Raw genomic sequence first — 16,514 nt, 5'->3', positions numbered from 1 at the left:
ATATTAATTAAAAATATTCTTTTAAACTGTCGGCGGAAAATGTTATATTGTAACAAAGTCTTTTTGCATCTTTCTTTTTATTTATTTATTTTTAATTTAGGTTGTTTCTATTTCATTATTTAATTAGAACTTTTCATGCGAAAAATGTTGCGATTGCAATAAAAAATGATGCTAAAACACGCTTTATGTTAAAACCAAAGTAAGGAGCAAATTTAATCCAACCTCAATATGTTAAATTAATTAATTTCCAATCCAGTTGGACAATAGAATCGATTCAATCGTTGCGGGTGGCCAGATCAAACTTATCTCTATGGGCAAATAAGTATACATCTACCCGATGTAATTATAGCAGGTCAAAGAGGAATAAAGTAACAAAGGTAAACAAAACCATTTAATAAGGAACACGCACATATAAAGAGACAAAAATACAGAGAATAATCCGAAATTCCCTCTCTGATTTCAGTAAGCCAACCGGCATGCTTTACGTCAATACTGATCAATCCAACATGTGTGCATATTTAGTTCTGTGTGAAAGTGAAACTACTCTCAACAGTAATCAAGTTTAAAAATTGCGATAATATGATTCAACTAAGCAACATATTAAAGTTTCAGCGACATTAAAGTTTTGCTCCAAAATTTCTAACACTCCATGATACTGCCCTATTTAGTTGAACCATATTTAGCGACATTTGAAAACGGTTCTAAGTGATCATTTTAAAGAATTTAGAAACAGCTGCTTATAAAACACCTTTTTCCAATTAAAAGTCTTATTTACAGACCTGGCTGGCCATATCATGTATTTAAATACGAAACCTGAAGTGTTATCAGAAGATACAAAGCATTCTCTCTAGTAAGCAAAACCCTTTAATTGACATAATTTTTTACAAGATATAAGTATCTAAAAACACATGACTTTTTTTTATACTACATTTGTATAAGATTAGTATACTTCTACTCGTATATTAGATGATACTTCCTTGAAAGTTTTTGACATTGAAAATTTTTTTTAAAATAACTTCGTATAAATGAGAAGGTAATTCTAGAAAAGAATCTTATTTTTGATTTATTTTGTGATTTATGTAATTCTTTGAAAAAAATTGTTTAAAAATACAAGGCTCTATTTACAAACAAATATAAGTCACTCACTCGACCGTAGACAGAGATAAAACCAGATAAAAATTATGCAAAACATAATGACATCTACTTTAAAACAGTTAATGAAACCTTCAAAGCCATTATACTTACTGTTTGTCAACAAGTAAAATAAGTAGATAAAAAGAAATCTTCTAAATTTACAACTTAAATAGGTTTTTGTAAGAGAATTAATACATTGACTTAAGTGCAATGTCTTATTACAAATTCATCGTGATTGCCATACCCACGAACCAATTTTCCAATTCTGAAATTTCTAATTGAGTTAATTTTTTTCCAGAGAAATAATGCTCAACAGCTTTTCTAAACAAACAAATAAGACTTATTTTTAAAGCGCCTACGGCGAGCAACAATGGTTCAATTACTCTGATTTTCAGAACTCCAAAATTAAGTCAAAATAAACCTCATTGTATTTCAATGCAACTCGTTTCTGTGAAAAGAAACTATGTCACCCGAAATATGACATCAAAATCATCACCAAGGAAATCCATAAACCACCGCAGTATTTAAGATAAAAACCTTTATATGTGTCATTCTTTAATGACCATACAATGAGATGTGAAGAGACAATCTCTAAAAATAAAAAGAGAAAGGTTGATGATAATTATCATGGGACATAAAAGAACAACGTTGTGGGATAAAAGCAAGGCGTTTAGATACGTGCGCCGCCTAATAAGATAAGGAGTTTGCACAATGCTTACCATTCTTATAACTGTTCTTTCGGTTCATTGCACCACCTTTACAAAGGTAATTCAAGGTGATTTCCCCAGTAAAGGAAAAAGATAAACATCAAAAAAAGTATGATCTCTTATTAGTTTTACGGATTTCACAAAAAACAAAATAAGAGTATTACAATCTACAATATTTAATTAGTTGAGTGGCTTCTAAACGACAAACTAGATTTAAGTTTATACATTGACAAAGAGAATTAAAGATTATTGCCTTGCTTTTAATTCTTATCCGAAAGCTTCCAAATTGTGATATCTATAAATCCGTAATATTCATTTCAACTATTTGTGTCATAGCGCTCGTATTATTGGAGTTTTAATATAAAGTTAAGAGATAGGCTCTTTAATGTTACCATCTATTGTCTGCTGCCAAATGCACTAGGTACCTACTCTGAGAATATTTAAGATTGGCACTAAGTACTTTCATTTATTGAGATCTGCAAAATTTAAAAATTTAGCAAATATATTCAGGTTTCATAGTTAAATAAGATATTTATCCGCGAAATCTCATTAATTTAAAAAAAAAAATTAACTTATAACTTTCATTTGCGGGGAAAAAAAAAATAAACATTCGAGAAATTTTAGCACATTTTTATTTTTCTAAATTATTTTTCAAATTAACGTAATAATAATCTTTTCAAGCTTGGAAAGTTTCAGAGAAAGATTTTAAGTGAGAGAATTTAGTGAAAAGTTTCTAAAAACGGACATTTTAACTTAATATTTTTAACATATAGTGATTATAAATATAGTGTGTATTAAAAGAAAAATAAGCATCGAAAAGTGTTTTGTAACACTTTTGAATTGCTTAGTTTATGTACACAGTAAAGTATAAATAATGTAACGGTTACATATTTTATGAACCCTAGAAACACGAGCAATCTAGTTTTCATCTTTTTTTAACTTCATAAAACGTGACAATTATACTAAATACTAATCTATAGGTTGTGGTTTAACATAGATACTAAGCCTCAACAAAGTTGTACATTTTTTTAGAATTAAACTTTTTATCACTTTTACTTCGGTACAAACTTCAATAAATAAACACATCAATCGCACGTAGTTCACAAAGAAACATAAAGGTAGTACTATAGTATGAAGATAAAAAAAATGTCTGCATAAGTCTATACTAGAATAAGCTTTCGTTTTACACGTTGAATGCCATGGGGGTCACTGATGACCGTCACTGAGTTTGTTCGTAGTGCCACGGAGGTCACCCGTGACCGGTGAAGCCAAGATTATTAGAAACACATAATTCGAGTAAATTTTTAATGCTTTTAATTTTTTTAATATTATCGTTACTAAAATGGTTTGAAGAAATCGATGCAAAAGATACTGAAAAAATCATTTTGGCCAGACGGGCAAGCCATGTAAAATTAACTTGGCATTCAACGTGTTAAGTAACAACACTCAATGCATCGGCAAAATAATCATTTTTTAACCAAAGAAATGCTTACCTGCAATAAAAAAATTGCAAAAAGAAAAGCAGAAAAAATCACACACATTATATTACCAAGTGAACCATCACACCAATATATCAAAACAAAAAAAGCAAATTGCAAATAAAACAAGTGTTCTTCAGCACAAAAGTATCAGACTGATCTTTATGGATCAGCTGGTGAGCGCTTAAGCGTGAACTAAACGGAAGAACATGTTCTACAAAAGATGAACCCTCTGCCATTAAACTTTTAGAAAATCCTATCGACAGGGTTAAACAGATAAAAAGAGAAAAAACGATTATTAGAAGACAAAAGATTTCAATCCAGGTGTCTCGGATAAATTATGAAAATTAATTATATATTTGGTTTTCATGTTGTACCTGAATTTAATAGACATTAAAACATAACATTGTCCTAACAATAGAACAGTGCAAATAGCGAGGTATGAGAATTAGTTGAAGAAAAAGAACTGAAATTGAATATTGAAACAAAGAGATTTTTTAACCTTTAATTACTGAATAAGATGGATATTCAATTGAGCAATTTTATTTTATATTAATATGAAATGTAATAATAGAATTATAAAAAGAAATTATAAAAATAGAAAAACATTGAATTATCTTGCGTATATGCAAAAGAGGAAACAGTTTAAAGTTCATTTTTTCATAATAGCAATTAAAAAAAAGTTGTTCCTCAAAAAAATGTTTAATTTTCTTTTTAGAATTTCATGGGATAATAAAATGCGTATAGACCTTAAAAATCTTTCTTAATTCAAAGGGATCATAAATTCTTCTTGAAATGGTTGTTTTGCAAAGGCTCACGCGAATTGACGCTAGCATAGTTCATGATTTTAAACCAGTAATTCATGACCAGCGCTCAGTTAATATGAAGAAAGTTCAGTATTTGTGTTTATTATTTTAAAAGTTATCCATTATCTGGGCTCATAAACATTGATAGTTTACATCTATGTGGAAATATCGAGCCAAATTTGCGATTTTTTTTTAAATGGAATATTGTTTTTAATATTTAAGTTATTTAATCGCAGTTCTCAGATAATTCTTGACGGCAAGATGTAGTGCAAAAATAAAGCTTTGCCTCAAGTCTTAAACTCTGGCTTTTTTTATTATTATTATTTTCCTTGGAGAAAGAGCTTCGCGTTTGCTACTAAAATTGAGAATTTTTCAATAATTTCGACACTTTTTGTCTAGGATAAAAGATTTCGTCAATTTTTAAAGAAAGTTTAATAAATTTATTTAAGTTTTTTGTTCGTTTTAAAGCCCAGGTAATGCCCTAAGGCAAGATAGTAGATATAGTTTAAAACTATAGTTTTGCTTCAAGTGTAAAGCCCTTAAGGGTGTGACTTGTTTCATTTTCTTTGTCAAAAGAATTAAACACTAATGGTACAAGTTTTGAAAAAATTGCAGAACTCTTGTTTTAATAAAGTTAACATGGAAGTAGGCCTCAAAATTGAAAATATAACACTAGTTGAGTAAGCTCTTATTGTTTCAATAAGGCAAATATATTTTTCTTCTGAAAATATATTGTTTCGCTTTGGATCGCTAGTATTTAGGCATATGATCGAATTTTCGTACGCATAAAAACATTCACTTGCTATGTATGGTAAGTGAGAAATCTTATTGTCAAAGTTAAGGCAGAAACTTTCCAATTAATTCAAAATATACAGATTAAAGCCATAATGTAACAAGCTATATTTTTAAATAACAGTATATAGCTATTTTCTCCCTAAGCAATCTTTTTTTATTAATATTTTCAGTTAAGCATAGCCTCCAAGAAACAATAAAAAATATTTGCTAGCCTTTTATTCAACTAGGCAATAAAAAATTCATATTAAATTTGCCAGAGGATAAATTGCACTTTTTGAACAAAAATAATGAATTCTTTTTCAGTGATGTGAAGTTTTCGAAGCTAAAAAGGGTGCCATTTAACGTTTCGTAAAAAGTTTATACAATTATAAAAACTTATTAACCAGTTATTTACCACGGATTAAATCAAAATCAGTATTACGCTGATATTAATCATTCGCCTCAGAATTAAAAACACGTCTATTTTTTCACTTCAATTGTCTCAAAATCACGTAATAAAGGTTTACTAAACAATAAACAATATTTAACATTCGCAATCTTGGAAGATGTTTTACGGTAACATCTAGAAATCTCAATAGTCGGTAGCCTATTAGATTAATGTTTAGTTATCAAGAACAGGTTACAGATGCAGGACTAAATGAATCTTGAACAATAATTCATCAGTCAGATGAACAACATTTTTCCGAAAGCAACGACTATACCCAAATAATAGGGTACAGTCGTAACTTATAATTACGGCTGAAAGTGAACATTTGCTTACATCTCAATGCCCTCAATAATTCGGAAAATATCGCCTGTGAAACGTGCTCACGTTTAGGTTCAAATGTTTTGCTTATATGGTATTCTTACAAAAACTTTTATTTATACAACCTGAGAAATAAGCTGTTACGACAGCTTTTCGATGACTCATTCGTTAGGTATTGTTAAGAACTCACAGCATTTATAAGAAAGCATATAATTCGCATCTTTTCCTAGAATAATATGCTATTAATATAACTTATGAGTTTGTAATAGTTATTCATAACTGTTTTATCCGTCTCTAATGTGTTCTTCTCTGTACTGATAATGAGAAAAATGGAGCAAAATATTAATATGTGAAAATTCCTTGTTCAAAAATGAAAAAAGCGATCTTACATTTTATATTCGAAATGTTACTTTCCATCTAAATAGTTGTCACTTTTTAACAACCTAATAAACCTACATACCAGATAATTAACTTATATTTATAAGTATACATAATGTCACTCATATCCAAACTGAAATAATAAAATAAAAATATCACATTACCTGGGTCATTTGTAATTATCAAAATCTTGAAAGCTATTGGGAATATTTAAAAATAAAAAATGTTTTTAAATATACATACCAGTAGTTTCAAAAGTCTTCGGTAGAGATAGTTTCCAGATTTTCCTGTGAAGAGAATAATTCGACATAAGAAAAATTGCAAGCCGGATTTTGCTTATTATAGTACAAGTACTAGATTCATAATTAAGAAAGCTATTCATAAAGTTTTTTTAAAACTGCAATTTAGCAATACAAAATTTCGAAATTAATTATTCAAAATTTCTGAATTGAATTTAAAATTTCTGAATAATTTAAAATTTCTGAAAATTTAATAAGAAACTAAACGTGTTTAGAAAGATATTCTTTGAATGCAGAATCAAGGCAAAATAATGTATTAAAAGAAAGAATTCTTGTTTCTGAAGAAAAACAAATGTGTTTTGAACACGATGTTTTGTTCATATAACAGACAATGTTTCCAAATATTTCAGCATTTATAACTGTAAACAGACAATTTAAAACAATACAAAATACTACAAAATATTTTGGGATTGATGACTGTAACATAGACGCAATACAAAAATTCTCTCTTAAGATTAGCAATGAAAAACAAGCTAGTGAAAAATACGGTTTCATCTAATTATATGCGTGGCTTACTCACATGGCTGAAAAATTATATTTGTTACAACAGGGTTTGTACATATATTGTATTATATGTGTATTAATAATTGGTATCAATTTTGTAATAAAGAAACTAAACATTTTTTAATATTAGCTTCCATTATCGAAATAAAATTTTAAATCTGCCGATTTCGGATCTATATATATTTAGAGAAAATAAATATTCTGGTAGATACAAATAATAATATAAAAAAAATTATTATTATTATCACTTTTTAATTTTTCCAGGTGTGTATAAGCCCCTGTATCAGAAACATTAAATTATATTTTCTTTGGAAAAATTATAGAGACGGGTCACTCAGTAGCAATCAGAAGCAACAAGTTTTTTTTTTCAAGAAATTAAATGAAGACGTTACAGGTGAAAATTTAAAGTCTAAATTTTACTTATTTTACCTTTAGATAACTAATTAAATCAGGGTAACTAATAATTCAACTTTTAGACTATGAATTAAAAATATACAATTTATACTCTCTTAATTTATGGCAAACAAAGCAGCGCGGCATAATGGAAATACTACAATTAAATATTTATTGAAATATATGTGTCTTAAGCTAATTAGAAAATTCGGCTCTTTTGAATCTGCTGTCAACTTTGGTTACCTTTCTTGACTTTTAAAAACGCTCAACAAGGCTTAATAGCAACAAAATAGCGTATCATATAAGCGTTTTGATTACACTGGTTATCATAAATTAAGGAAAAATCACAAAAATAGCGATAACTCTTTCAAAAGTAAGCCAAACCGTGCAAAATTTGCATATGTTGTCCACTAAGAGTAGCTGAGTAAAATTGCAATATGCAAATTAGTGGCGCTGCACTCGGCTTACGTCATCTGCCTGGAGCATAAAAGTCCAAGTTTGAGAGAAAGCACACAAATTTTACTGTGATTGCGACATTGAAAATCTGAGATAGCCAATTCGTAATAATGACCTCTAGGCATCATTTGCCTGAAGAACTACGATGGAGAGCCATCGGGAGACTAGAGGCAGGGCAGAGTCAATCAGAAGTGGCCAGATGGCTAAATGTGAGTCCATCTGTGGTTCATAGACTTTGGAGGCAATTTCAAACCACAGATTCGGCATCTAGGAGGTTCAGTCAAGGACGGCCAACTGTTACGACCAGTGCCGATGACCGATATTTGACATTAAGTGCACGCAGGAATAGAACCGCTACTCCGACACATCTTAGATCCTCTCTTGCTGCAGCCACCGGAAGGTTGGTGTCAACGTCAACTGTGCGCAGAAGGCTCCACGAAGGTGGTCTGTATGCGAGACGACCAGCCATTTGCGTGCCGCTCACATCACGCCATAGGAGAGACCGTTTGCAGTGGGCCCGACAACATGTCCACTGGACGTCAGATCAATGGAGGCCTGTTCTCTTTACGGATGAGTCCAGGTTTAGTCTAGAAAGTGACAGTAGACGTTATTTGATATGGAGAGAACCTGGGACCCGTTATCATCCATCAAACATCCGTGAAAGAGATGCATACGGAAGAGGCAGTGTCTGTGTTTGGGGAGGCATATCCTTAGGAGGGCGCACATACCTCCATGTCTTTCCAAGGGGAACCGTGAATGCTCAGGTTTATCGAGACAACATCCTTGATGCTTATGTGCGCCCATATGCCGGGGCAATTGGTGATTGCTTCCTGTTACAGGACGATAATGCAAGACCACACAGAGCTCGCATTGTTGATGATTATCTTCAACAGGAAACAATTACTCGCATGGAGTGGCCAGCTCGATCCCCGGACTTGAATCCTATCGAGCACGTTTGGGATGCTCTAGGGAGGCGTGTATCTGCCATCAATCCGCCCCCTCAGACCCTTGCCACGCTTGCAACTGCTTTACAAGAGCAATGGCTCTCACTTCCTATTGAACTGATAGACCGCATAATTGAAAGCATCACACATCGCTGTTTGTGCTGTATTGCTTCTAGAGGCAATCATATTCCATATTAAAGGTACTTTTTCTATTGCAAACCGATACTTCCAATTTGTTTATTTTATACATGTGCTAATTTCTATACTACTATTAATGTCTGATAATTTCTTTTTATGTTGTTTAATACCTTACTATGTGTTGTATATTGTGGGTAAGTTTCATAAAATTCCATGTGTAATTTCTTGAGTTATCGCGATTTTTGTGAATTTTCCTTAATTTATGATAACCAGTGTATTTAGAAGCAGTGGTGAGTTAAAACCCTATAAATCAAATTTACTAAACCAAGAATCGTACATTAAAAAACTACCACTCGAAAATATTTATCCGCTGTCCGGAGCAAGTTAGCATCTCCGTGATTATTCCTCAAAATTACATATGTAAAAAAATATTTAAAAAAAAAAATCTAAAAAGCTATAATCTACTTTGTGCAGCTGAAAATAATCAAAATTTCACTAATGTCACAGCCGGATGATTTTTATGAGAAAATATCCATCACTGAAAACATACACATTGTTAATGAGTGACCATTTGGTACTTAGGTATACTATGTCTCGCTTGCCCCCCCATGTCATATCGTAATTTCCATACGCATCATTTCAAAACCCAGTTTTTAAGTTCAACTTTTGTTTGAACTTACAAGCATCATTTTAAAATTTAATTCTTGCATTTCAAAAAATTCTTTTGAAACCGTTAGTTACAAACCGTTGTCCCAACTATCTGGATGAACAACACCCTCAATAGGACTAAATCTTTCAAGACAATGCAATCCAGATCACCAACTAGTTAAGTTAAGCCGATCATTTCAAAGGGATCTTTAGATGAGATGTTTAAATGAAAACAAATAACAAGGAAAACTAATTCTGATAATCCACGTCATAATGCACAGGTAACATCAGAGAATAACCGTTGTGGAGCTTATAACACCAAAGAATGGTCATTGGAAAGCTCTATCTCCTAAAGAGTTGGTGAACCATAGCAGTAAATGAAAAGGTGCGGTATGAATGACCGGTCAGTAAGGTCTCGGTAACAGCATTACCCAAAAGCTAGTTCGCAATGAAAAAAATAGCACAATACAATATTTGTAATCAAGGTTATAAAGTAAAAAAGTGTTCCATGCTTTCAAAGCATAGAAAAAGGAATTGCAAAAACACATTATGCGAAGGCAATTCCTATTGTTCAGAAGAACATTAACGTTATCACTTGAAAAGAAACCCCCAAAAAATGCCTTTTTCGTAAACTACATAAGTATAATGAAGTACAAGAAAAACGCAATTAAAGAATGTCGTTCTAGAGTGTTAAAATGAAATTATTAATCGAAACTGTTTACAACTTCCTAATTTTTAGTGTGCTGTATATAACATGATATATAAAAGTTTTCCTAGTATTAAAAGCACAACATGAAACAATTACGAATCAGTATTTTATTTTTCAGCAAGACATTGAAAATTTGAAATCAATTATCAGAGAACGCGTGTCACTTTTATAAGAAGAAAATTTGTCTTGAACAAAAACATTTACCTGCAATAATTCTAATCTCATTCGAAGAATTGCTCAAAGACTTATAGTTAGTTGTGATGTATGTACAGATGAATTGATAGTCTCGGCTTCATTTAAGTTACTTTAAAAATAAAATTTGATTTTGAGAAATCTGAAATATGGCAGTTTGAAATTTTTCCTTTTTGCAGCGCGAAACTTATTTTTAAGAATGAAATTGAATCAGAGAAAAAAATTTTTTTAATTAAAAATTAAACCAATTTTGATCTGATTAATCAACCGCATTCAATGAGAAATTTTGTCACAAACCATTAGTAACATATTTGTATCGAATTCGTTATTTAAAAAATGTAATTAACTTTAATTGTAGAAAAAATTGTGATTTTTGATCTGTCTGGTCTCAAAGGCGAAGGGACAATGTCCTCTGCCTTATCTTATAGTTTGACTATACTTTTCTTCAGGGAAATATACAATAATTAAAAAAAACGCAAGACAGTATAAAGTTGTGTTTATATTGTTTTTAAGAATTATAAAAGTAAACAGTTGTGTAAGATGGCGTGATAAAAAAATTCATTGAAAAGGTAAAAGGCTGTTATTGTTTAGAATAAGCATAAAACTTTAAAAAGAAAAAAAAATCCACAAGAGTGACGACTACCGTTTTTTTTCTTTTTTTGCACGAAACACAAATATCATACGTTTCGTCAAAGAAGGTTATCTTTCTCATACTTTAAAAGTGTGTTTGATATTTTTATAATGAATTGAAAATAAAGTTTACTATGCAAGAAATTGTATCAAAACCATACCTAAACTACTATTTCTACATAAAAAATATATTGTTAAACAATAGCTATTTTCTAAGTTGATTTAAAAAATTTGATGGAGTAGTATTTTTGTTTCGATATTAAGGTGTTCGTAGTTAATAATTGTTGAATTCGTCAAACACAAGTTTTAAAAAATAACCAATTTTTTGTTACAAAATATTTAAAAGGAAACCACATTTTAAAAAAATGCATTACCTTTCACTTAAAAGTAATTAAGATGGCTTCCAAAAACATTCCAACTTTAAGATCCGTAACAGTTTTTCGAGGCTGGAATAATTTTGAGTGCGGATTAATATTGAGGAAGGGGAAACACAAGAAAACTACAATTCCAATTCCGTAACCCTTTGAATCTGTTCAGAATTTTATGCATGGGTTGTTATACTTTTGTTCTATTGAGCTTCACTACCTTCATATTGGATTTGGAAACAGGGCATGCATGACGGAGTTTTCACATTCGTTGTACAAGAGAAACTTCTTTTTACTTAAACAAATTTTGAGCGTAGCATAGCGCATTTTCTCGGACACGGGAAACGCTTTTTTTTTTTTGGACAGATGGGAAAGAATCTATAAGTATGCATGGAAGATCTTGTCTCATCGGAAAGTTAATATTATGGAGTATTTAATTGTTTCATTAATCTTTTGCTTACGGCACTTAGCATGATTATGCCATTTTGGTCGACATATTGCACCAGCCGTAAGCAAAAGTTTAATAATTTGTTTAGTTATAAGGATTAACCTATTTAGCTTCTAGATGGTTCGATGAATCTTTTGCCAGAACCGCTGCGGACCTCCACCAGAATTTCCTCTGGCGTCATCTTGCCCCGGGCATAAGTCACCATCTCTTGGGTATCCTCAGACTCCGCTCAACCGATGAATTGGACAAGACGGGTCATTGATGCGCCCCTGCTAGGATGTAGCATTCCTTAGCCAAAATATTAAAGACAAGAGAAACTGTTTTTGCTTCCTTTGTTAATTTTAAATCTGCATATAATGACGTTCGAATATTGAAAATGATTAAAAATTGGCAAATGTCGGAGTTGGAGGACATATGCTGCAATAGATCAAGCTTTTCTTGGGCAGAATTTTTTACGGTATGGATTTTTTAAGGTAATTAAAACTAATGGAAACTGGTCTGTCCAAAGGAGAAGCATTCAGTTACATTTTTTTAATATTTATAAAAATTACTTTCCTTTTTTACTTGAATCCCGTGACAGTCTCAAAACAGCCTTGTATGCAGATGATCTGAGTATGTGGGCAGCAGCTGCTAAGAGGAAACATGTGAGCCTAAAAGATATTCTTAATAGAGCTTTTTACCGCTTAAATTTGTGGTGCGATGACAATGGAATAGTTGCAAATACAGAGAATTTGCAATTCTTTACTATAAACAGAAAAACTTTTAATGGTGATTTAGTTTACAAAGGTTATGAAGTACCACGAATTAATTTTACTACATATCTAGGATGTGTTCTTGGCTCTTGTCCTACCTGGAATTATTATGCAAAGCATGTAGGTTCTAATACGCAAAAACGATTTTCTCTTATAAAAAGACTGGCTGGAAGTAAATGAGGTCTACCGTGCTTACCAACTATAGAATGTTTATACAACCCTTTATTTTATATTTAATGAAATTCTAATCACAGCCATCTAATAATACCATCGTAGACAAATTGGAGACCATCCTAAAGCAGGCTCTTCATTTGATCACAGGAGCAGTACAAACCATACTTGTTCAAGCAATACGTCAGTTAACTAATGTTGATTCGAGTTCCAAAAGTATTCAAGAGAATGCCCTTATTATCCATAATAAGTTAATACAATATTCTGGAAATGCTTTTCGGAGAGATTACAGTAGTATAAACTGTGGAAATTTTAAAACATAAAAGGTTTTCTCCTGGAGGCTCGGGACTTAATGGAAAAGGTAGAATTCCAGCATGAGGGTCTATCGTTTTACCCTCCACAAATCTTCTGGAATTGTTGGAGTTGGTGGCCTATTTATGCGTTAACTCGCCTGTTATTAAAATCGATATGGCTCATTCCAAATTATGATAATCGCTTTATCAACTGTTGAGACTGAAATTTGGATACCCGTGTGGTAGTCCTTTAATGTGTGGTTCTTTATTTGTAAATTCGATTTATAGGATTTTTATTGGCCACTACTTCTAAATAATTGAAAGACTTACGTAATACGCAGATTTGTGTAGAACTTTTTAAAAAGCAGGAAAAATTAATCAAAAATCTGCAAAATTTAGTTTTTAATTCTCTACTGTTTTTTAAAAATATTTTGTCGGATCCGGAACAGTTGGCCTTTCTGCAAATATGATGCAATTTTCGTCATTTTTGCTCGATTCTCTATTGTTCTTTAGTACAAGTTGACGGTTGGATTCTATTAGTAAAATATTCTTTTAATCTTTCTTTGTTCTAAACAATAAAAAAGAATACACTGTCAAAATTAAATTTTGAAGAGAAATAAATGATCCCTAAAGATTATAAGTTGCTCAAAAGTAAAATAAATTTTGAATGTTCTGGTTTCAGTTTCTAAGAAACTTACATCTTTTGGGGATCATTTATTTTTCTTCAAATTTTAATATGAAATGAAGCTGGTTATTTAATTGCGCAACCATTTTCCTTCAAAAATTAAACTAGTTTTCAAAATATAATATGCAAGCACACTTTTTCAATTATGCAATTATAATTTTTAATTTATTTTACACACATACTAAAAAAAAAGATCAGATAAAAGTATTCAAAGCACAAAAGTAATTATGCCCATATGTGTCTATAGGGAAGACATTTAGAAGCTTATGTTAGCATTTTTATTCAATTCAAGATTTTAAACTTTTAAGGAAAGTGAAACTATCAAATATAAACTTAAAATTTTCAGAAATGAAAAAATATAAGAGGGCACCTACCTGCAAACATGATTTAATACTACTAATGCCAAAACAATTCTAGATCCAAATTACTTAAGTTTTGAGAATTCAAACTAGTACTCGGATAGTGAATAAAAATTGATTCGTGAAAGTTCACTGACTTAACAAGCGAAGATTTTCTTCGAAAATGATCCATTACAAATTAGGTCTTCGCAATTGCGATGAAAATTAAGCAAGTCTGAGTAAATGGTGATCATTCATAGTATTTTCACTCAAAGTCATTAAGAAAATCCTCAACTATTCAAGTCACTTTTCGATGGACGAATAAGCAAATCGTTTTTCCTCACTACGACACCAGAAATATTTCCTACGACGATTCTTGAAATTGAAGTTGAGGAGCATTGCCTTTGGCAGATCAACCGAATCTGGTTATGTATCGCTATGTTTTGAAAGTAACTATTTGATGCATAAAGATATTCAATGCATTGTGTGCAACTGTTTGATAGGGTTATCGTAAATACACTCACAATGTCACGAATTATTTTTATCGGGTTTTATTTCTCGTAATAGGAAATGGCTGTGCGATGGATTGCTTCACAAGTTCTGATAATCCACAATAACAATATGCCAAATCAGAAATTCTTCGGTATTCAAAATGTGTTTTGAAGAAGTGTTTAGATTTTTTTAGGTAAGAGTTCATGAACTCAGATTCTGTCTCGAATTCGTACACGGATACAATCAATAAATCTTCGTGATAAATTAGTAGTGGTGATCACTCAACACTTCGAAATAGAACATACATTTCTAAATTTATATACTGATATCCTAAAATATTAATCACCCTTAGGAAACAAAATAATTCGAACAATACGAGAAATTTTTTTATTTTAAAACCATTTACTAATATGTGGTAGTTAAACATGTTACGAAATCTGTTTTCTCATTTGAAGTGTATCCCTCGAATTAGATTTCAAACAATTAGTCTAGAAGAATTTTATTTTTTATAAAACTTAGACAATAAGTTAACTTCTACGCATCGTATAAGACTAGTTCTCGTACAGGCTTCCTGATCCGTATTTGAATTAGATAAAAGAAAACCTCAAATGAAAAGTAAAATTAGAACTAATTAGTGGTATTAAATTACGAATCTCACTTTATAGTAATAGTTAATTAGTACAAATGACTAAAATTAATCGATATGTTTTGTCATTGTACATTAATAACAACTTAGAATCGTTGAACCAATCTCATGGCTTCCGTCGTTTCAAGTCAACTATAATAATTAGAAAATTTAACCAGTTATCTGCAAATACTAATATCAAAATGCATTCATTATTTATAAATTTTAAGTCCTCAGAAATATTTTTTGTAAATAAAATACAGTCATAAGTTGAAAAAATAGCAAAAAATGAAAAATACTTTAGATTAAAAGAGCATAACATATCAAAATTTTCTAATCTGCACTTAAATTTGAAAAAAAAAAAAATGAAGGACAGAAATGATAAAAACGGGCAAACTCATTTATAAAGTTGAAGAGAGGTGGGGAAATCCCAGAGCTTTCAAAGCCTCAGGCTTTTCCATATGATAGAGAGCTATTATTCATAGAACATTATAGATATACTTTCAAGTTGAGATATGACCGTAACCGTGATTTTGACGGTCCTGGTCTTTTGTCCCAATCACATTTGCAACTCAATTCCTGGGGCTACATATGAAAAATCGATATGAAAATGTGCTATGGCAAATATTCTTACAATTGATACAAATGCAAATATTGCTGAAAAGAAAAATACTGAGTTTTCAAGTAACAAATATATAGTCTTCATTTCAGTCATTTATCTCCTTAATAATATTTCCATTTTAAATTTTTATTTAATAAGACAAAGAGTTGTGCTACATTTAAATTCAGGGATTGGAAAAATACCAAAAATAAGTTTTTTCGTTAAAACCAGGTTCTTTTTTTTGGTTTATTCAAAAAAAAGAGGTTAAATAAATAATTAAAAGCCCCAAATTCAAAGCAATTAAACTATTAAACATTTTATAGGTATCTTTAATTATTGATTATAGTATTTTGAATAAAGAATTTAAAAGTACATACCTTTGTTACGCAAATATAACAAAAAAGTATTATTTAAGATTTTAAATAAACTTATTTATTACTTTACGTATGTATACTTTTTTATTATTTTACGTAAATAATATATACTTTACGTTTTTATTATTTTTAGCATGCAAATAAGCATTTAATATCTAAGCGGGGGAAAAAATAAGTTTCACCCTTGATCAGGGCCGGATTAACCTATAGGCACACTAGGCACGTGCCTAGGGCCTACGAAATTCAGGGGCCTACGAAAAACTTGGGAGAAAAAAATTTGTTGACAAAAATAATTTAGCTTTAAAAACAACAAGTGTATTTTGCACAAAATTATGAAGATACAAATAAAAATATAATATTTTTCGGTAATAAATTATTTTGCAGAATCTTATGATCTAATATATTACTTTTTTG

General features: G+C 30.7%; 1 protein-coding gene across 5 annotated transcripts in view; it reads right to left on the bottom strand.

Moving 5' to 3' along the window:
• Nucleotides 1-16,514, bottom strand: part of LOC107438138 (serine-rich adhesin for platelets) — a 113,272-nt gene that overhangs the window by 78,324 nt on the left and 18,434 nt on the right. For 3 of the 5 annotated variants that reach the window (XM_071188228.1, XM_016050338.4, XM_016050341.4), the window contains exon 2: nt 6,287-6,330. The exons of the other annotated variants lie outside the window; for them this stretch is intronic. The gene's annotated coding sequence lies outside the window, so the exon portion shown is untranslated. The remainder of the gene's footprint in view (nt 1-6,286; nt 6,331-16,514) is intronic. 5 annotated transcript variants of the gene reach the window in all.

Source organism: Parasteatoda tepidariorum, chromosome X2 (genome assembly GCF_043381705.1).
Source record: "Parasteatoda tepidariorum isolate YZ-2023 chromosome X2, CAS_Ptep_4.0, whole genome shotgun sequence".
NCBI classification, from domain to species: domain Eukaryota; kingdom Metazoa; phylum Arthropoda; class Arachnida; order Araneae; family Theridiidae; genus Parasteatoda; species Parasteatoda tepidariorum.
The sequence above is the reverse complement of the archived record's forward strand: the minus strand, read 5'-3'. Positions and strand labels throughout refer to the sequence as shown.